This window comes from Danio rerio, chromosome 19 (genome assembly GCF_049306965.1).
Source record: "Danio rerio strain Tuebingen ecotype United States chromosome 19, GRCz12tu, whole genome shotgun sequence".
Taxonomy (NCBI): Eukaryota; Metazoa; Chordata; class Actinopteri; order Cypriniformes; family Danionidae; genus Danio; species Danio rerio.
Window position 1 is genome coordinate 40,934,258 of NC_133194.1, and position 23,221 is coordinate 40,957,478.

Below are 23,221 nucleotides of genomic sequence, written 5' to 3' on the forward strand. Positions count from 1 at the left end.
TTATTAATATGTCTTTGCATACCAAAGTTGTATTAATGCAAAACAGTAATATGCCTTTATTTCATCATCTACTCGCCATTTTCACTGGCCACACTTTTGTTGTTGGGAAAATATATTTAATATGCATAAATTTGACTTTGACATGCTGAAATGACTTGATTTAGATTTTGTGTTTTGTCCACATGCCTCCTCATTCATTTCACTTTGTGTGTGTTGTGTATGAGCTTTCTCAATGAGCATGAGCAAATGGGTTGTGCCGTGTTGTAAAAAAATAAATGAATGAAAAGAAAAGAGAACCCAGTCCAGGAGACTCGAAACAAGCAGAATTCCTTTATTGAGACGTGTTGGTTAATCTGCAGTCATACAGCGTCTTTAAGATGTCCATGTGTCTGCAAGAGCCTACTAGAGGTCCGCAGTCTGCAAGTTCTTTCACAAGTCTCTCACGTCTCACACAAGTCTGATTTAAGACAAAGATTTCATGTCTATATTGTGTTCTTAGGAGGAGGGGATTTGGCTAAACAAAGCATGCAAATTAAGAGTTGTGGTCGGCAGGGTAAACTGCTTTTTCCGGCCTGATCTCATCATGTTCTGGAGACAGAAACCTCCTGACCAGTTGATTGAAAAGAGAAAACAATAGACACCCCATGCTGTGAAACTGATAATTGCATCACTTTGGCTTAGCCTGTAGTCAGAAAGACAAAGGTTAAATGACCCTCCTAGATGGCATGTCAATGAAATAATATAATTAAAAAACCAGAGAATATAACTTTTCAGTTATACGTAGATTATTGTTAATTTGAAATTAGATGATATAAATTTATATTTCCACAGCCGCATGGCAATTACTTTTTATTTCAGATGACTTTTCAGGGCTCAAAATTAAGGATTTACCAAATTGATCTTTGACCACATCAAAAATAAATAATTATTTCTAAGCCACAAATTTTAAATGTCAAAACAAGCAAGTATAGCTGTATACATTCACTTTTAATTCAACAAAACTTTTTTTTTTTTTTTTTAAATGACATTTAAAAAAAGAATTATGGTCATGTATCTAAAATATGCACAGTAAACCGTCCTAGCTAAAGGTTCCAGAACAGCAGTTAACTACACACAAACGGGGAGTTAATCTCATATTAAAGCAATGTTATTGTGGAAATATAAATATAATTAAACTATATTAACAAAAATAACTAAGCAACAAAAAAAAAAGCAGAAAAAAAACATACCGTGAGACATAATGAAAGGATGATCATGCGCACGGAAAATGTTAGGCCTGTTAATAATCTGTTGAAGGAGTAATTAAAACGAAGCAGTGACTGCTTGCGCTGCAGTGACATCACCTGTGTGTGCGAGCGATCGTCCTCTCATTCGGTATTCACCTGCTTTCTATTGAACAGTGCTAAGATCACATTTTCACAAATATTGGGCCATCTCTGTTGTCGAACCCTGCTATTAAGATAACTACAATTTCAAAATGATTTTCAACCAGCCAAAGTGGCTAGTCGGAGTGAAATCTACCTGCATTTGGCAGGTGTTAATGTCAAGCCCTGAAACCAATTGTTAAAAAATGCTGTAAAATGTTATTCATTTTAATATTACTTTAGTCTTTAGTGTCACAGTATCCTCCAGAAATCATTTTGATCAGCTGATTTGATGTTGAGGATAATTCCAGGATTATTATCCTGATAATGTACATTATCAACGTACATTTAAATTTACTTAATATTTTTAGAATTATTTGATTAAAAGTTTTTTTTTTTTACATTGTATTTACTGTCTTGGTCAATTGAATGTATCCTTTTCAATTTAATAGAAACAGATATAATTTCTACCATCACATTACCTGACATATTTAAAAATAAAAATACCCTTTGAGTAAAATTGCATATAAAAATGGTGAATCCACAGCTCCTTTATTGCAGATTTAGCATTTCTTTGCTGCATTTCTGTTTGTCCAAAAATCATCTCGTATCATTTTCGTCTGCTTTTCCGGGGCCGGGTCGCAGGGGCAGCAGTTTTAGGAAAGAGCTCAAGACTTGCCTCTCTCCAGACACTTCCTCCAGCTCCTCCGGGGGATTCAAAGGCAATCCCAGGCCAGCCGAGAGACATAGTCCCTCCAGCATGTCCTTGGTCTTCCCCGAGGCCTCCTCACAGTGGGACATACCTGGAACACCTCCCTAGGTAGGTGTCCAGGAGGCCTACGAAAACAGTTGCCCGAGCCAGCTCAGCTTACTTCTCTCGAGGTGGACGAGCAGCAGCTCTACTCCGAGCACCTTCCGCGGGGACAGAGCTCCTCACCCTATCAATGCGAATGAAAACTAATATCGGCCACTTGTATTCAAGATCTTGTTTTTTTTCAGTGATAACCCAAAGCTCATGACTAGATGAGATTAGGAATATAGATTGAGCGGTAAATCGAAAGCTTTGCCTTTTAAATGTCTAATCATCTTGTTTAATCCCGCCCCTTTTCGCAGCACCGTACAACAGAATTTTGCACGCACAAACTCAAGTGTGACTGCCGCATTAAGACCTTGATTAGCTTGTTCAGGTGTGTTTGGCCAGGGTTGGAGCTAAAGTCTGCAGGACCCCTCCAGGAACAAGTTTTGTGACCCCTGACATGAAGAGATAGAGAGGGCAGCTGCATCAACAGCCAAGGAGCAACTTTATTAACATCTAAAGATTAGTCTAGAGGCAACATATCAGACAGTATAAAAGGTTTGAGTTTAAGAATGTTCAGGGTTCATTTTGACTCCCGTAAACCCAAGGTACTGCTGTGTACTTTGTTGCTACTATGGAATATCTTATTTTTTCTTCAAGACCTCCTCATCTTTTTATTCTTTTTTTTTTTTTTTTTTTTACAAAGTAACAGTTACAAATTTGTTTTAGGGTGCTTTCACACCTGTGAATCGATTCAGTTGTTCCGAAACAGAGATTACAAATGTTACATTGTTGCTCTTTGCTCTTGGAGCGGTTCGCTTTCACACTGCAAAGTTTTTAAATGATCCAAAATAGCTAAAACAAGTCACGAGCGAGTAAACTCTCCTCACATTGGTCAGAGTGTCAGGGTTTATTTTGCAGCGTCCCGCTAAGCTATCAGGAGAGGTGGTGGTTTGATGGTGATTGACAGGGTGCGCGTGCGCGATGTGTCTGAGGAGATGCGGTGGGGAGGGGTGAGAAGGGTGCGCGACGATGCCTATTTGAGGACTGGGAGGGAGACGCGAGATTACCGGGAGATCATCACTCGTTTGCGGGCATCCGTAGACTCGCGAAACTTCCCGCCATACTCATAATTCTCTCTTCATATAGCCGTATGCCTATTACATATCCATAAAACACTGTGATATAACAGCGCTTGGATCGGATCGCTTTCTCACTGCAATCGAACCGCTCCAGGGTTCGTTTCAATCGAGCCGAGACCACCTCATTCAAGCGATCTCGGAGCAATTACTTTGGCGTGGAACAGAACGCAATTGCCCTGTTCACATATGCCAAACGAACTGCGCTAACTGGGCAAACGAGATACGTTTCGAAACAAAAGTGTAGGTGTGAAAGCACCCTTAGTTTTACAATTTTAGTTTGTTACCAAAAATTCAAGTCCTAAAAGTAAAATCCATTAACACTTTTGCTGTACTCAATCAGTTCACATTATATATATATATATATATATATATATATATATATATATATATATATATATATATATATATATATATATATATATATATTTTTTTTTTTTTTTTTTTTTTTTTAAACAAATATTGAGTTGCAGAATTTATGCACATAAAACAAACCATGATGCTATGCAGACAATTTGGTCCAGTATTAGCCATGTAATTATTGCAAAATAAACCACTTCTAGGTGATGCATTTAGTCTAATGGGGTCAGACAGTTCACTGACAAACAGTAATTTTACACTGCAGAACATCAGTAAGCGGATTTGTAAATAATACCTCTACAGAATTTCCTCCTAGTTTTCTTCTATCTCTGCATAGTCGTGACCCTGGCTCCATTTCTGAGTCACTTTGCAGTGTTCGCAGTCAAGACGACAAGGTTTCCACTGCCCTTGGTCCCTGTAAAATTTACACCCATATAAAAAGGTAAATACCCTGCAAAGTCTTACTGATATAAGCTACTGATCGTCTCCCTATTACAGTTTTATGGAGTGTGTAATTTAGATGGACCCAGCATGGCTTTTCCTATAACTCCCATTGTCCCTCCCAGTCCTCTGCGCTGCCTTTACAGATTACTGATCTCAGATGCATCATCACTTATGACAATACACACCATTTACAGAATAACATGCATGGAGTACTCCCTTGATACGCAAAATTAAATTTACTGTTTAGTCTCAGATGAAAGAATGACATTATATATTATGTTCAACTTGAGTACAAACAAAATAAGGTATATTTATTAAACATGCAGGTTCTGGGGTCCATTTTTTGTACCTCGCTTAAATGATCTAAGATGATTTGACATCCTGGATCTTTTAATCTTGATATCTGATCTCTGGCTTATTTGGTTCTTCAAACAAGTTCGTGAATCAGATTAAATCTGGATGAACTGATCTGAAATTACTGCATGTGTTGTCAGGGACAGATCTATCAAGCCACGAAATCTATATTTTTATTATATTTGCTGAACATTTCTAATCAAATGCATGACACATCTTACATTTTAGTATAAACATCTGTAAGCAAAATAACAAAAAGAAAGAAAGAAGGAGAGAAAAAAAACAAATGAAGACAAAGCTGGTATACGTAACAATTACCATATAGAAGAGGAGGTTAGTTTTTAAGAGTATATTCACAGTTCTGGTTCCTTTACGACTTGAAAGTCCTTTAAAAGTTTCAAAATGAATTGTTTAATCAGCCTTGAAATGGAAGATGTTAGGCTTCCTCTTCGACCATTTATACTTGTGTTTATGAAACTGGCCTAATGGCATCAAAAAATTAACATAAACAGCAGATTCTTACCTGTTTTATCAGTGTAAAATATGTAATATCTCTTTTCTTTATATTAATCATATGACCACTCAGTATATTAAATAGACATTCAACATCCAACCAGAAACATTTAACATGCATACAATCAAAAATTAAATGCATAACAGTCTCAACATCCATTCCACAAAACACAAGTTTTAGAAGATCCAATCCAGGAAATCATGATCAGCAATCCAAAGATTGGCTGACAGAACAGCAGAGTAATGACATCACCTGATTAATGTTCAATTATCCAAGTGAGTGAAATGATATCAAATTTGCAGTAAATGGTTTGTTAAATATGATAAGCAATAACTTTCCACCTTGCCTGTTGTGGGCTGCAGGCTTTACACTCTTTCATGTGTCAAGAGAATTGAGCAATTTATTTAGCTTTACTTTTAGAGTGAATTTTCTTAATTCTTTAAGGCCCATACTATGGAGCTAATAATATGCCAAAACAATCTGAATTTCAATTGTGTTAATTTGAATTATTGACAGTTGTAATTTAATAAAACAGAATTTTTATATGCTGTTAAAAATTGTTTTGAATTTGAATTTCTTAATTTGAATTTCACAACTTGAATATTGAATATCTGAATTTTTCAAAGCTGAATTTTTTATAAACATATTTTTAAACTTCAGCTTTTTTGTGTTTTGTATTCATAGCCTGCAGATATATAGTTTGTAAAAATACAGTTTAAAAATTTTCAAGGTGGCGCAGTAGGTAGTGCTGTCGCCTCACAGCAAGGTCGCTGGGTTGCTGGTTCGAACCTCGGCTCAGTTGGCGTTTCTGTGTGGAGTTTGCATGTTCTCCTTGCCTCCGCTTGAGTTTCCTCCGGGTGCTCCAGTTTCCCCCACAGTCCAAAGACATGCGGTACAGGTGAATTGGATAGGCTAAATTGTCCGTAGTGTAAGAGTGTGTGTGTGAATGTGTGTGTGGATGTTTCCCAGAGATGGGTTGCGACTGGAAGAGCATCCGCTGCGTAAAAACTTGCTGGATAAGTTGGTGGTTCATTCCGCTGTGGCGACCCCGGATTAATAAAGGGATTAAGCTGACAAGAAAATGAATGAATGAATGAATGAACGAATTAAATTCACAATAACAAATTCAATATCCTAAAATTCAAAACCAGAAATTCAAATCATGAAGTTGAGATTCAGCAGAAAGTAGGTCAGGGGTCATCAACAGGGACGAGTAGATGATCACCAAAAAGTCAAACTAAGCATTTTGGCCAACCACAGGACTCTTACACCTTTACTAAGTAACATTCAAGAACTTGAATGTTACTTAGTTTCTTAAATTTCAGTTGTTCAATATTCAAGTTATGAAATTCAAATTCAAATGAAGAAATTCAAATTCAAAACTATTTTTAACCGCATGTAAAAATTCAGATTTATGAAATTGCAACTGTCAATAATTAAAATGAACACAAATTCAGATTGTTTTGGCAAATTATTAGCTCCATAGTAGTGGGCTTCTTTAGCAGGATAGTGCATACATAGCTCAAAAAAAGATTAAAAAACATATTGAAGAATTCGAGGTGTTGCCCTGTCCTTCAAAATCCCCTGATCTCAATCCAAAACAATATGTGGGATGTTCTGTACAAGTTTGAATCATGAGTCTCCACTTGATTACCAAGACTTGAAAGACCTGCTGTTAATCCCTTGTACCACAGGACACCTTGCAGAGTTCTTGTAGAGTCTATGTCTCTGGCATACCAGACAGGTAGTCATAATGTTTTGGCTTATCTAGTTTAGTTTTTTCATCTTAGCAGTCCTGTTTTAAAACTTAATTTGACTTGCTAATGTATTTTATGCAGAAATAATACAGTCTTAGTCAATCAAAACAAGCAAATCATTGAGTAACAAACTGAGGCTGTACGCCGCTGCTTATCTTTAAGCGGAGAGGCAATTATTTTCTGCAGAGATGCTATCCTGCTGAGCTCACAATGTGTTGCAAATGCCAGATCTAATGCATTCTGCATCTGTGCCGCATACAACGTAACATTAGGCTACTTGCCTCTCTTGCGCTCCCTCCTCGTCATCCATTAAGCTGTGAGGAAGCATCACTACTTGGAGAGGCTTAGTGAAGAAACCATATTTGTAAATAAAAGACATTTTCATGATTTCGAGATTGGAGGAACTAGATAGCATTCACTTTTGTATGACAATCATCCCTATTTTAAGATGATAGGGTTTAGGGGTTTTCAATTGGGTCATTGATGGCAAAATCTTTCTTAAATGTTTGTTTTTTTTTACTAGAAAAATTTATTATAGGTGAGCATAAGAGACTTATTTAAAGTATACATTAAAACTTTCACCCCCAACACAATGCTTCCTCTTGGCCCTTCAAACAGAGCGTGAAGGGGAAGGGTTGCAGATTTTACCCCTAAGAAATGGGACACCACCCGCACACGTCCTTATATATCGTCACAAGCTCTTACTTCATATGAAATCGACAGTCACGACTGCTGTAGTTATCCCAGCCGCATTACTTTTTGGTATTTATCTTTAGAAAATCATCGAAGGCAGTGATATGTTATCATTACAATATAATGTGGCCATATTCATCTGGTTAATGCAAGACAACAATATTATAGCAACCAGACACTATAAAAAAGTAATTCCCAGCCACTAGATGTTTCTGACAGGGTATTTGAGTGTCACTAGCTATGGTTTCACCCAAAACTGCTAATTCAATTTATGCGCAAAACTTTAATAATCGCATAAAAGACGTGCAAATAAAGCAGCGTTTTTCATCCAATGAGTCAAAGAGAACAAAATCTTCGCTTCCTGATTAACTGGCCCAAATACTTTGCTGCAGTAGGAGAAGCTGTGTGAATCTTTTCTTTATTGAATAAATTACTTGCATCTCAGAAGACAATGCCGACACGCAATGAACACGGTGGCATTTAAAGGTGTGAGACGGGGAGCACAGATGCTCTTGACAGTTCTAATTAATAAAAATAATAACACTAATACTGAAACGGTATACAGATGTTACTACTTCAATGTGTTCCTTATGCCGCCATTCATACCGCGGCGACGGCGGTACTTGATGCGCCAGCAGCTTTTGACCGCTGGGTGGCAGTTTAACCACAGATATTCAGCTTTGCCTTTTCACAACACTAAACAGACTTTTCTGTGCGTACCTTATGTGATCAGATGTGTTCAATTAAAATATAATTTTGATTTAGTTTTCTTATAGTGATAAACATGATCTTACCAGGGCTTAAAGTATTCCGGCACCATGCCGGATCTCCGGCGTGCGGCCGTGAGAGAAAAAAAAAAATAGAGCTTGCACATGCGGTTTAGTTGGGGATGCTCAAAATAACTGATTAAGCAATAACTGAAAGGGTGCGTTTGTAACCGATGAATGGTATCAGTTAAACGATTAAAATATGCTTTATACATTTTTAAAGTTTGGCTGCATACGGGGCATCTGTTTAATGGTTTACTGACTGCCGCCAGTGTTTTACGCTCTGCTTATGCTTGCTCAGCGCGCTTTAAGTTTTGCCGTTGCGCGCTGTGTGCTCGAGTGGAAAAAGCGTGTTACCTCTGTTTCATTGTTCAGTCAAATGAAAGCACTGCAGGCTTTCTGTTGAGGTGACAGCGGGGTTTGGGTTGTCAATGTGAGTACGATAAACTTTAAAAGACTGAGGAGAGACTTGTGGTCGCTGTTTCAAGTTATCCAGAGCTGTATTTATAGATCTTAAATATCACAATATTATTAAAATTACAATTATAACATCGACAGCAACTCGACTCGCGCACACCAGCTAATTCAGTCGTTTTCTAGTGACATACAAAAGAGGCTTATTTTTTTCTTGTCAACCATAAAAGGCAGCGCGGTACGTCGCGCGTTTTTGCAACGTAAAGGCGTGCGCTTTGTGATCGGCCCCTAAATGTACAACAAATATTTGTTAACTCTTGGGATGGTAACACATGCAAACACACGTTTCTACAGACACATTTTGCCAAAGAAGCAAAATGAAAGAAGGATATTTCTCGTCACAGTTTCACACAGTGTTGACAATAACCAGCGCTGATGCAGATCACCTCTGTGCTGTATGGAGCCGCTTCATAAACTTAAAAAAAGCAGGCTGTTGATGATTTAGGGTGGGCTACAACCAACAAACCCCTTTTTTATTTATTTTTTTATTTTTTGAAAATTACAGTTATTAATAGTTCTTATATAATATCGGATTTTAAAATAGCCTACAATCTACTAATCAAACAAATCCAAAGATTTTCTTGATTTTTGTATAATAATAACTCCGCACCAAACTGAGGCTTTCATTTTATAGCTTAAAACATGTATGCAAATGTATGCAATCTCATATGTAAGGGCTGTGACGGTCACCGTGACGACAATCACTCTAGAACACACATTTTCTGTTTTGTTGCCAAATAGCCTATACATTTATGAACATAACGTTAACTTAGACGTGATACAGCAAGTTCAAGTTCAGCCATGAACCTTGCTGGAAAACTTATATTACATCGCCAATCTGGAAACATTTTGGATTCGTGGCGAACGAGTAAGGCGAATCAATAATTAGGATGAAGCTATTTGTAGGGCTTGTTTAGAAAAATAAGTGTTAAATGGACAAACACGTCGAACCTCCATAGCCATCTGTGGTAATGTCACCCATGCCATGACATGCGGAGCCAGCTCCGGTGTCATCTACTGAACGCAAATGCCCAGCTAGTCAGCCAGGTATGGTAGAGAGGCCTTTTCAAAAATGGGCAAATACAAAAGAGAAACTGATAAATAGTAGACGTTGATGAGAAATGGAGCAGCATATTTGGTAGTTGAGAACGCGCCGATCCACAATGTAGAGCTGGTTTCCGAGAAATGCAGGCGGCGGAGCAAGATACTCTCTTTGCCACGGTTGCGAAAAAGTATCTGTATGGGCTACAGGCACACAGTCTCAGTGCTGCTGGAAACATTGTAATCTCAAATAAGTCTTAAACCGAACAAAGTCAATATGTTAGTTTTTCTGGCAAATAATTTAAAATATGAATAGAAAAAAGGCGGAGAGACGCAGTTTTTTTCCAACATCTGACTTATGTTGTTACAATTGGCTAATATTTTTGTTCTTCGTTACTATTTATATTATTATTGATTAGTATTTGAGAAGTTTCTAAAATGTAACGTTTACTGTTTCAAGCAGTTAAAGTTATTTAATATTTAACTAGCCTAGGCTGTATTGTGTTGTTTTATCAACGAAAGTTAAAAAACAAACATGTTCGTTTGTACGAATATTTAGCATAATACTTTGGTCTTTTTTTATTTCTTAATTTTACATGAAATGTAAATTAACTTAGGTAGGCTACTTGGGTACAGGGGCGTAATTTGTTGGTAGTATACCGAGGAATGTTTAGACAGTAAATATTGTCATCATTATTTAAAAAAATTATAAATAAATTAATTAAATAAAAAAATAAATAAAACACCTTACGGAAAGGATGCAATGAAGGAAAAGCATGCTCTTAATCATTCTTCATAATCTGATTCGTACCCTATACATGCAATAAACTTATATTGCGCCAACAAGAACAAGCTCTAAAAGGTAAAGTCTAAAGCAAGAGGAGTTAATGATATGATATTAATATTAGTTGTTAATATTAATGATCGTAAACACGACCTGCGTTGTATAATAAACGGCGTCATTGTGTCCTGTCTGCGATTTTTTTTTTCTCGTTGAAGAACAGAAAATTCATGTTGTCACCATCTTCCCAGCCAGGTTTTCATCCACAGTTTCCGCTTTTGTTTCTTCTCAAACAATAAAGTTTCGCTATAGCAGGCCCGGCGGCAGGATATCATAACTGAGGGCGCAAGGGCGCAATCCCATTGCACTTGACGACTGAATTTGGTCCTTTCTTGTTCCTTTTATTTAGGCAATTTATTAATTCATTACTTTGCATTACCGATATAGTCCTACTTTTTATAGTAATAATAATATGCAGTTTTGCTATTACCGATTTTATTAATGAAGGCAAGGATACCGTTTACATTAATGCAGAAAGATAATGTTAAGCACCAAACAAGTGGTTTAAATTATGTTAGTCTCTTTATTTCTTTCCGTTTTATTTTAAACATTATAAATGTGTAAAGTTTTAGGTAAAGACGTCAAAATACGCCCACACATGCAAGCTAAACTAGATCATCTGAGTCATCACGCTTTATTACTCAACCAAAATCAGCGAGGAAAAAATAAATGTTTTAAATTAAATTAAATGTTACATTAAATAAAAAAATTAATTTAAATGTTAAATGCCATTTAAAAATAGTTTCTAAAATTAATGTGTTACTTAGTTACATTTTTAGGCATTAGTGTAGCCAAACAGAAAGCCATGTCTACCTATATTATTCAGCCTGCAGCGCAAGAGGTGGATCCGCGGTAAATCCACACGCACTAAATAGCCTACCTTTTTCTTTTACAACACTGTAAACATAACTTCGCAGGTCGATCATCTTTAAACGCAAAAGACATTTTTAAGTGTCCTAAATTGACTGCTGCTGTAGAAGGGGATGTTTTTTTACATAACTGTAAACGTGTGCTTTAGCTATGCCAAAATGAAAGCAAATATTTTGTTCTGCGTTTTGTCAATTGTATAGCTTAATAATAATAATTAAAATAATAATAATAATAATAATAATAATAATAATGGATATAATAAATTATAATATTATTTATAGTATAGACATTTTTACTAGGCTACTTTAATATTAATCCCTAACTCAAAAACTAATGTGAAAATGAATGGCAGCTGTGCTAAAATTAATGTAATGGGAAATTTCTTCTGCGTTTTTCCCCTTTATAGCTCAATAGTTTTATTCAAAGAATTAGTTAAGCAAAACATGAAATAAATTAAACTGCGTGTCTTTGTGATATCCACTAGTCCAGTTTTCTCCAGTGTGAGTTTAGAGTGCGCCTCCACCGCATGCGCATTTATGCCTGCACCAGATCAAAGCAGGTGTAAAGTCCAGCACAGAGCGCGTTGTGCGTTCAACTAACAATACCCGCTCCACTGTCTCCAACACACAAATACTCGAACTCTTTATTTGTGGACTTACTTTTGATAATAGGCTACTATCATTACCTTTATCATGATTCTATTTTTATTTTTATTATTCAATTTTTTTATTTTATTTTCTTTATTATATGTTATATCCATAATTGTTTGCACTACTGCCCTTTTTGCACTGTCTTTGTACGCAGTGACGCTGCACTGCTTTGGCAATACGAATGTACAGTTATTTGTCATGCCAATAAAGCACCTCAAATGTGAAAATAGCCTAGGCAACAAATAACAAATCGGAGTCTAATAATAACAAATGCCATTTTCATTTTCATACACGTGTGGGGTTTGACAATATGTGTTTAATTAAGCTATAAAGATTAGCCTATCAGATGAAATGCATAGTGAAATATGAAATAAATGTCAATTTTCCTGAATAATTAATTAATCTATATCTTTAATATTTTTAAAATCATCTCGCTTCGGCCCAGAGAAAGAGGCGCGCGGCACCAGCGGACCTGTGCTTTCCCAAACAAAGCCGTACAGTAACTTGCGCTGAATATGCATAGTTTGGGGGGGGGAGGATATAGTAGTGAGTGTTTCCCAAAACCCCTGTAGTTTCTCTGTCGCAGATCCAGCATTTGAATCACGTCACTATTAACCCTGCTTTTATTTATTAAATGCTTCCCAACGCCGCATTTCTGTTGAGCGAAAAAAAGCTGCTGAAAATAAATAAAGTTATGCCAATGCCATTTTAATAGTTTCATGATAGTAGTAGCTGGTGTGCTTCATCTGCGTGATTCTGATTTAACATTCTTCCGCTAAACTTGCGCTGTCTTGATGTAAATGGGCTATGAACTGTTGCTATTGAGGCTAAGGTGTAAATAGGCTACAGTTCTCTCTGCAACTTTCAGGTTTGAGGTGGGGGAAGTGGCAGAGGCAATTCAAATGAACCATCTCTAAAAATAAAAAATGCCACGTACGCGGCATCTGTGTAAAGATCATTACCTTATTTTATTATTATTATTATTATTATTATTATTATTATTATTATTATTAATTCATTCTTTCATTCATTTTCTTTTCGGCTTAGTCCCTTTATAAGTCTGTAATTGCCACAGCGAATTGAACCGTCAACTTATCCAGCATATGTTTTACGCAGAGGATGCCAGGAGGGCCAGCTGGGGCTTTGGGGGGCGAAGTGAAAGGAGAGGCGGACTTTGCCCCAAGTCTGGGAAAGATGGCTTGCCGTCATTACACTAGTTTTCCGAAGGCACACGAGTTACATGCGCACATGAACAAATAAATTAATAAATAAGGGAAAGAAAACATCTAGCCTTATGGGTTGAGAGGTCTTTTTGATTATAATCGCCGTTATGTTTCCGTTTTAAATGTAAGGCTGTTGCATAAAATAATACAATTTTAATTTATAAGTGACTTTGCTGCGTCCCCCTGGATGTTTCATTAACGCATAATAATCGTTACACCATATTAAAGACACAGCAGACTAAAGGTTTTCGAGAGTTTTTGTCAAGTTTAAACGGTGTGTTTGTGCGTGTTTATATGCCTGCATATGTGTGTGTGAGAGATTGAGCAAATGAGCGCTCCCTTCACAGCTCTGGTAAGCTGCGAGCAGCTTCTTTCTTTTTGTTATTTATTTTGCAGATAATACACAATATGAATAAAACAGAAAGACATAAAACTTTACGTGTACCCTTTTGTAGACTTAAAACAAGTGTCATATCTTTATAAAATAGCCTAAGCCATATTGAAATATAATTTAAAGAATTACAAATATCTGATATAATAAAATCGCATGAAATAAATAAACCATTATAAAACAAGCAAAAGCAACAAGGTAGGCCTTTATAGCCTACATAAATGAAACCTTTAAAGCCATATTAAACAAAGCCATTTTACAAAGGCTTTGTTTAAAAAAAAGATTTTATATATTCTCTAAAAACAGTAAACACCAGAGAAGGTTTAAAATATTATTTATTTATTTATTATTTATTTAGGATACGATGATAATAATCAAATCATGCAAACAGAGCATTTTTGGGGTGAGTGAACGCATGAACTGCGACCTTTTTTCAGTTAACCAAATGTGCAGTGCCACTTTAAAAACGGATCAGGGGAAACTACAAAAATAAGTGTGTTCTGTGTCCCCAAACAAGCATTGATGTTTTTATATGACGCGCTAAAATTGAAAAATGAAATTTACATGAAGAGCTTTATTAGTGAAAAGCTGCTGAGCGCAACGAAACATATGCTGTTTTATTACTCGCTCTGTGCTTAAATAGTCTACTTAACACTTTCCTTAAGATCACAGATACAATATGCAACATCTAATTCCGGGGACGTTCTGGGGGCAGGGTTTGCGTGTCATGCTGCAAGCTACTAGCCCGAAAGTGAAAACGCGACATGATTTCAGCCTCACTGATGCCCATTAACACCTAACAGACAAGCTTTTGGTTATGAATAGGGGGAAGGGGTCTCCACTCTTTAAGTGTTTTTCATAAACATGAATACACAAAATCCAAAAATAGGACGGATGGCTTAACAAAACCTATGCGTTTAAAAACGAAACCGCATTAAATATGGGGCCTTATGAAAATGAATGTTTCTATGCACAACAACTGAACTTAATGTGTTATTTAAAATATCTATATTATGCTCCAAGCATTCGCCAAAACGAATATATTTTTACGTAAAAACACAGAACATAGCTGAATAGAGTGTTGCCTGCTTTAGACGATAGGTTATTAATTATATTATAAATGGTTATGTTCTGGTCAGTGAAATAATACCTTTAATAAATAAAATGGTGGGCCAGTGATTCCCTCGCTGTCATCAGTGCATGGGTTAATGAGCTTAGGAGAATTCTGCTTTGCATTTTTCTATGCATTACTAACATCACTAAACCAGACATTTGTTTTATAAGTTAACCAAATATTCGCGCAGATTCAGCAGTTTTTTTCTGACGCGTTTGCCATTCATGCCAGTCAGTGAAAAAAGAAGTAACTGTGGCCCTGTTTGCAGGTATTAAGATTCGTTTTCATCAATCTGATGCAACTTTTATTATTTACAGGACGTAAAAATGCAATTAAAAGTTTCAATTCAATTCAATTCAATTCAACTCAATTTATAAAAAGACTAGCCTATTTTATGCATTAAATAATGAAATATAACTAATTTCCTTTATTTCTGATCAGACCATGCATTTTAGACTATTTTACAATTGTAATATGTGCATATGCTTTTTTTAAAATAACATTCGTCTAACAAATATTTTAGCACATCGAAAGTAATTAAATGACCTGTTTTTGATTAAAAACCTTTATGCAAAAGGATCAGAAATTGATCGCGCACGCGTAGGAAAATGCAGTTATGTGACACATGACATGCATGGCTCCTATGCCGCGTTTTTAGGATAAATTGGCATATAGGTGCTGCTTTGAATAGAATAAAACTATTTAAAAACACATTAAAAACTTCACAAAGCGTATCTTATGGAAAAACACCAATTGCCGGGCTCTGCTTTCGGTTTTAAAAGAATCAAGCAGCTTTAAAAAAAATATAATTTGCTGAAGAGAAATGACAGAAAAAAAAAGATTAAACATATCGGGACTGTTAAAAGAACATTTCTCTTTAATATATTCTTTCGACTCCGAAACATCAGCTAAGATTATGAATTACGGAGTGTCTCTATTGCCTGCTTCAGCAGTACGTGGCTGGTTATGAACGAGGAGGCGGAGAGAATGCGCTGTTTAGTTTCGGCTTGATATATTTAAATAAAAACTAACACAGAACTGCTTTTAACGCTCAAAAAGTTAAACTAAAATGCACAACTCTTGTTGGTTGCACCCGCGGGATGCACAATAAACCTATCGCGCCATTATTTTAATTCTATATTCGTGAAGAATGAGCCATGAGATTGAGATTTTTGAAGGTGCTCTCCAGCAGCGAAGTTCCTGGCAGAGTAGCGGGTGAAAAAATGTGCATGCAGAAATTGAACAAGAGGAATAACATTTTAAATTATATAACAAGCATTGTATTCTTTCTAATCCCCGCCCAGTTTTAATACAAGTTGTGTTCTTCAATATTTGTGGCTGGGAAGTTTATTAAGAATATATTTATAATTATATATTATTAAATAATTACATATCTATATATATATATATATATATATATATATATATATATATATATATATATATATATATATATATATAGAGAGAGAGAGAGAGAGAGAGAGAGAGAGAGAGAGAGAGAGAGCCATTACAAGTAAAACAACAACAACAAAAAACAACAATTTTACTTTAAAGAAAAACAGATGTTTTGAGAAAAAAAAAACTGAACAAAACTGAAACCAAATTATTAAAACTAAACTTGCGGGACTTTATTTATGTCCTGTGGCAAAATTATTTTTATTATACTTTAAGTTATCTGCTTGAAGTAGGCTAGGTCACATTTATCAATGGTAAGTTTTAGTCTAAGTTTACATCAATAACAATGTGCATTGTCCTTTACCATACAAAAAAGGAAGAAAAAACATTATTATACACCATAGTAGCCGCAAATCTTTTTAAATGCATTAAAAAAGCAAGCACATATCTTAGCCTTACCTTGAGTTTGTTCACGTTCTGCCAGTATTAACATACATGCTGTATTTTATTACAGTTCATTTTGATGAATTAGGTCTAACTGACAGCTTTTTCTTCTTTTTTCGCGGTTATGCGGCATTATATTTCACACGCATATGCAAGGTGACAGAAATTGAAATTAAAATACCAAACATACTGAGCCATTAATTAAAAAACAAAACAACAGTTATAGCTTCTTTAAAGGAGAACATTGACGTTTTGAAAAAAAAAAAAAAAAACTGAACTGAAACTAAATTATTAAAGATAAACCTGCGAGACTTAATTTATGTTATGTCCTGCGGCAAAATTTGTTTTATTATACTTTCAGTGATCTCCTTAAGGTAGGTCAATTTATTTATTTATTTATTTGCTTTTGATGAAGCAGCATTCAACTTAAGCTCTTTAGACCATGCCCCTGACCGTTTCTCAGTGTTTCGCCGCAATATCTTTAAATAAATAATTTATTTAGGCCTAATTTCATTATTAATTAGTTTTCATTATTCGTTTATTATTATGTACAATTGTTGAGACATAAAATAAGATAGTAAAATATAATCAACAACGAAAATTAAATCAAAAACAGAAATAAAAACATAAATGAAAATGTCTTGTCTTAGTCCTATCAAAATAGCAAACACTGAACATCTCTCTATATTTAGGCTAAAAGACTGCTTTATTTATTTTGTTTAAGACTACTTATTTGTACTGAATGTTTGTGCTTTCATGTTAGTTGTCTTTTATTTCTTCAATTCTATTTTCCAAAACTAGTCCTCTTTGCACTTAAAAAAGTTTACAATAAAGTGTGTTAACAAATTTTAATTGATTAATGAAGGAATTATAATGCTTTGACTTATTGTTTAATCTCATTTACAAGCACAGTAGCATACTGTATTTAAAGCTGCTGTAAAGGCTATTTCTGTCCGTTCGCATCCCGTCCCTTTGCGCCCCCTGGCGGCTCATTCACAAGCTGCTGTCATATACTAAAAACAGAGCGGCAGTTATTTCAAACGGCGGCGGTATAAGACGCGGCGGTAATAGTCACTTTGAACTCTCACCTACTGTAAGTAAACGGTATGACCAAAACAACATTTCAGATGTGTTACAATGCGCTTAGCCTTCTGGTTTGTCCTTTCACACATTTTTATCATCACATGATCTCTTACAACAATATATAATGACCTTTTTAATGCGCATACTGGAATTTGTTCGGTAAAAGTGTTTCCATCGCAGTTTTGCGCGTCTTTTTTATCAAATAAAATGTTTATCCTACTCAGTAATGCGCATGTTAGAGTTTCTGTCCACTGATAATTTTTTTTGCATATCCACAATGCACATAAAAATATGTGAATAAAAACGTAGCTACTGAGTAACAGATGTGAAAGTATGTTGAGACTACTATACAGCAGTTGTTATTATAAATTATAGATAGTGGAATTTAGCTGGTTTTTTTGGGGTGGGGGGGGTTGAATTTTGTTTTTTGTAAGCATGATGGTAAACCACGAACTGTGTAATGACAATATTAAAGTATGTACTTGTTTGTTTTAAAAATTCTTAATAATACACAAATTAGTTAAGGGTGTCACGATCCTTCAAATCCTCGATTCGATTAAATTTTCGATTCTAAAGTCACGGTATGATTCTCAATTTAAAAAATAAAAATTTGAAAGCACAAGCTATGCCATTTTAAGACTTTTATGCAATATAATAACATCTGACCTTGGTGCGCTGTGACAGTCATGAAGCTCTGTGTTGCTCTGGAGGTCCAGCATTCTGTAGTCACGGCTACAAAATGTGCTACAAAAAAACACTCAATTTGAATTTCTTTAAAAATCGTAAGCCTTTTCGTAATCGTAAGCAGTTTTTTTTTTTTTTTTTTTAGAACTACCGCTGTATTAAAAAGCTGCAGCATAATGAAAGTATTGCTGCACAAATGCACTAGCTAATAATTTTAAAGTTTGGGTATCTAGGAGTTCTGTATGCCTTGCTAAAAAATTAATTTTAGAACAAACTTTTAAAGGGACTATAACAGCCATCTTTTTGCCTGTCGAATTACTATCTAGAATGCAACCTAAATATTTCACTTCATGTTTTAGAGTAATAATTTGATCCCCTACTTTTATCTCTGACCCGACACATTTTCTTATTTTCACAGCAGAATCAAATAAAATAAATTCAGTTTTACCCAAATGTAAGGACCATTTTTTAAGGCAATCTGGCGGACGTGCAACAACTTTAATCATAAGGTTACCAAAAAACAAGTTTCCATCTGTAGCTCCTTCACAGAACTCGACACTTGTAAACAATCACTCCATCGGGCTTGCGAGGCTCTCACCCCCTGCCCATACTCATGCAATTCGATTTTGTGGAACAGCATTTTTTACAGTGTAGTAATCAATGTGCATATATACTATACTATATATATATATATATATATATATATATATGCACATTGATTATATTTATATATTTATTTATTTTATTCTTTTTTTTAAATAGCAATGATGAGTAATCCCAAATGCAATAAAAGTTTCATTTAACAACAAACTGGCTTAAAACTGTAAAGGCGAGGGGGGCAGTGCTTATGCTAGCACTCATTGCCAACTGCCTAATTTGTGAACATGTTCCACCTACACAAAAATGCGTTATGTTTACAATTGCGGTTAATATGAGCTTTGAGATGTTGAAATGTTTCCCCAAGACTCTTCGGGCCTATATTTGCTGAAATGCTCCATTATTAAATGGCCGCAGAGCTCTCGCGCTCCCCATGACCTGCCAAGGATAAAGAATCTGTTTACTGTAAATTGCACCCCACTCCCCCCCAAATACCATCTGCCACTTAGAAGGCTGCTGTGTTAGTGCTGGCTAAAAATAGACCTTCTGATTGGCTCCTAAAGGGAAAAAGTGCCCACATCTCCCAAAAAGCCTCCGAATTTGATGGATAACCCGAAAGAACATTGGCACGGGGGTCGCCTTTCATTGAAGCTGCCTCCATCCAAATCATTTAGCTAATTTTGTTATCCGGGATGTTTGAGAGCGAATGAAAAGGAAAGATAAGTGAATGACAGAAAGAGCATTTTGAAAAAGAACTTTTTTTTTTTGTAATCTCCCCAGCACTCTCTAGGGTGGGTTTGCCAGCCCAGCCACCTGTAATTGGCTTATCCTGCTTTCTCTCCAGCTCTGTCACTGTGATTTGCCAGTTTGGTGATATGAGGAGACAGAAGTGCTGCTTCTGTGTCTCTTTGTGTTTGACTTTATGGGCTCTGGTAAAGTGTAACAGAGAGCAGAAATGCTGAGGGTGATTCAAACACCGCGGCTCCCTCCTGCTATGCAGTAATGGCACAAAGCACACTGGCGTTTATGGGTGAAGTGAGAGCGCTGCAGTCTTCTTCTCATTTCCTGGGAGACTGACTTCCCTACACCATCCATTTACACTTGTCATACTGACTATTTCAATAAATAGCAAGAGGAAGTCTGTGGGTCAAGTGGAAACCAAGGCTGCATTCCAGTCCAATTTTTTTATGCCCTTCACTGGCTAACTTCCCTCTATCGTGTTCACTCGGGTGTACATCACTGATAATGTTACACAGGTGTCCACTACTGGCGGAAACATCTTAATAGGTTTAAATAGAATGCTCTAAACCAGAGGTGCTTAAACTTCATCCTGGAGCGCCGGTGTCCTGCAAAGTTTAGTTCCAACCCCAATTAGACACATCTGAACCAGCTAATCAAGCTCTAAGTATTCTAGAAACGTCCGGGCAGGTGTGTTGAAGGGAGTTGGAGGTAAAGGCTTGAGCACTTGGCAACTACACTGTTGTGACGTCACAATCATATTGTATTCTGGGACATATAGGTGATGGAGTGGACATATAAAGTCGACTTTCTCGAGGGAATATCCATGTAAACTTCCCTTGTTTACTTGATGAAGTGAAACGCACTTAAAATTGACAGCAGAGACTCTTCTGAGAGAACAAATGAAGGGAAGTTTGCAAGTAAATGCCTAAAAGTGGACTGGAACAAAGCTCAAGTCAAAGTTTTTAATCATATATATATATATATATATTAGCTGCTCATTCAAACTGTATATTTAAAATGAGCTGAAACAACACAATTATTGAGTTGTTTTAGGGACAACATAATTGTTTTATGCTCAATCCACTTAAACTTGTAAAAACATTTAACTTAACTTAATCAATTTGTGTTTAGACAACATAAAGGAATTGTGTGAAACCCAGGATTTTTTACAGCGAATGATGGGTAAAACCAAATGCCCAAATGTCTTTAGTGATGCTTTTATCCACTTATTTTTTGCATATTTTAGAAAATCTCATAAAAAACTGCTTAATGGAAATGCCAAGATGCACATACATTTTTAAATTTCACTTAAACGCATAACTGAGTTGGATAAACTTTTTATCCAATAAAAAACGTGCATAAACTATGGAAACACATTTCAGGGATTTTTCGGGTCAAATTTAAGACCAATTTGAAAGGAATTTTAGACATACAGGGCTAAACATTAAAGGTTTTTTTTTTTTTCTGATGGGTCAGTTACTCCTGTAAATACCTTTTTGTATTAATGAAAGATCAGTAAAGGGATGTGTTAGGCATGGGCCAGTACAAGATTCTGAGGGAATGATAACCTTAGATTAAAAAAATAATAATAATAATAATAATATAATATATATATATATATATATCTGTTTCACGGTATTGTGATCACTGCTCCAAAATATAATTGTGTTAAAAAAAATAAAAATTCCCTTTTGAGCAAAAATATTTTATTTTGAGAAACATTTATAATATTTTGGAACAGTGAACATGTCAGGCTAAATGATTAAAATCAATCAGACTTCTGCTGTCTTTATTAGTTTAACAAATGCAAGTAACTTTACAATTTATAACAGCATCTTTGGAGTTCATTTCTGCTTGAGATACTGTTGTCCTAAAAACCGTAAATAAAAAAAAAGAAATATCTTACACATACCTTAGGAATGGTATAGCAGAACATTTTGGCAGTTTTAAATCCCTGACTTTTCCAAACCCTGATATACCTTGAAAATGGTTATAATCCCATGCCTAGTGTTGCTTTAGTTTTCTTTCCCTGATTAGGGAATTTAATATGGAGAATTTGCTGAGCAGCTGTTATGAATTGCATCTCTTTATATACATTTTGAGATTGATTATTGGTGATTGGTGAGCAGCCTGATAGGGTAGCTTTACCTGGACATAGGAAAAATAATTAAGAAACTGTTCAAAATTATTTAAGACCTACAACCCAATATTTCAGTTAATTTAAGACTTTTTAAGGCCTAAAATTTTGCTTTTGAAATTTAAGACATTTTAAGACCTAGCAGACACCCTGCATTTACAGAATAAATTCCAGTATGTGCATAAAAAAGATGTTGATTAAATATAGTGTAATGGGATGGCATTAATGGACAAATCAACATACTGACCATATTGTAAAATATCTTCAATGTTGTTTTGGTCATTCTGAAATCCCTCAGCCAACATCCATCATCAAGGTGGTTCAGCATTACCTCACAGTTTTCATCATCTGTGCTCTCAAGGACTTGTCTTGTGCCTACAAAAACCACAGCTGAAGCATAAGTAATTAATTATATTGAGAAAAAAAAGCCACAGTGGCTTCTCTAACCATGGCGAATTGCTAAACTTTTATATCCAATAAAAAATAGTGCATAAACTACGATAGAAACACATATCACACAAATAAATTCCAGTACGTGCATTATAAAGGTGATGTTGTTTAAATATAGTGTGATGGGACGACAAAGCAGCAGACTGACCACATTGTAAAATATCTTCAAAGTTGTTTTGGTCGTTCAAAAAAAAAATCCCTCAGCCAACATCAGTCATCAAAATTATTTAGCATCATTACCTCCCAGTCTTAAGCATGTGTGCTTCCAAAGTGTAGTCTTGCACCAACAAAAACCACAGCTGAAGCAAAAGTTATTCTACTTGAAACTAAAGTGAAACACTTTTACCAAATAAAATTCCAATATGCGCATTAAAAAATATGCACAATTTAAAATATCCACAATTGTTGTTTTGGTCATTCTAAAATACCTCAGCCAAAGTCCATCATCAAAGTTGTTCAGTATCCTAGTCTTAGCGTGTTCATTGCATTTCATCAACTGAAGCACAAGTAATTATATTGTAAAAAAAAAAAAAAAGCCCACAGTAGCTTCTCCAAACGCAGCAAACTCCTTTTTTGGGGCCGGCAGCTGATCAGAAAGTGAAGATTTTGATCACTGATAGAAAGGCGCTTTATTTACAAATGTTTTATGTGATATTCCAGTTTTGCACATAAATCCAATTAGCATCTTTGCATGGCAACATAGCTTTTGCCATCCAGGGGTCCGTTCTTTGTACGTGGATTACTCCGTTAGCTGGATTTGGATATTGACGATTTGACACAATCCAGGATCGTTTAGTTCTTTAAAACTGATCTGAGAGTTGTTGTCATAGCAGCAGTTCTGCTAGCTCAAACCTGGTTGGAGGCAGGTTTAATTTATATTAACAGGATTAGATTGGCT

General features: G+C 35.6%; 1 long non-coding RNA gene across 13 annotated transcripts in view; it reads right to left on the bottom strand.

The window, feature by feature from the left end:
- LOC137488540 (uncharacterized) overlaps window positions 1-23,221 on the bottom strand; it is a 52,764-nt gene that overhangs the window by 17,086 nt on the left and 12,457 nt on the right. For 2 of the 13 annotated variants that reach the window (XR_011007621.2, XR_012395178.1), the window contains 2 exons: window positions 3,955-4,074; window positions 309-2,302 (listed from right to left, as the gene is read on the bottom strand). This is a non-coding gene — a long non-coding RNA (uncharacterized lncRNA). Of the gene's footprint in view, window positions 1-308; window positions 2,616-3,752; window positions 6,042-22,120; window positions 22,264-23,221 lie in introns of those variants that run through there. The other 11 variants (XR_012395176.1, XR_012395179.1, XR_012395177.1 and 8 more) reach the window with 10 other exon arrangements.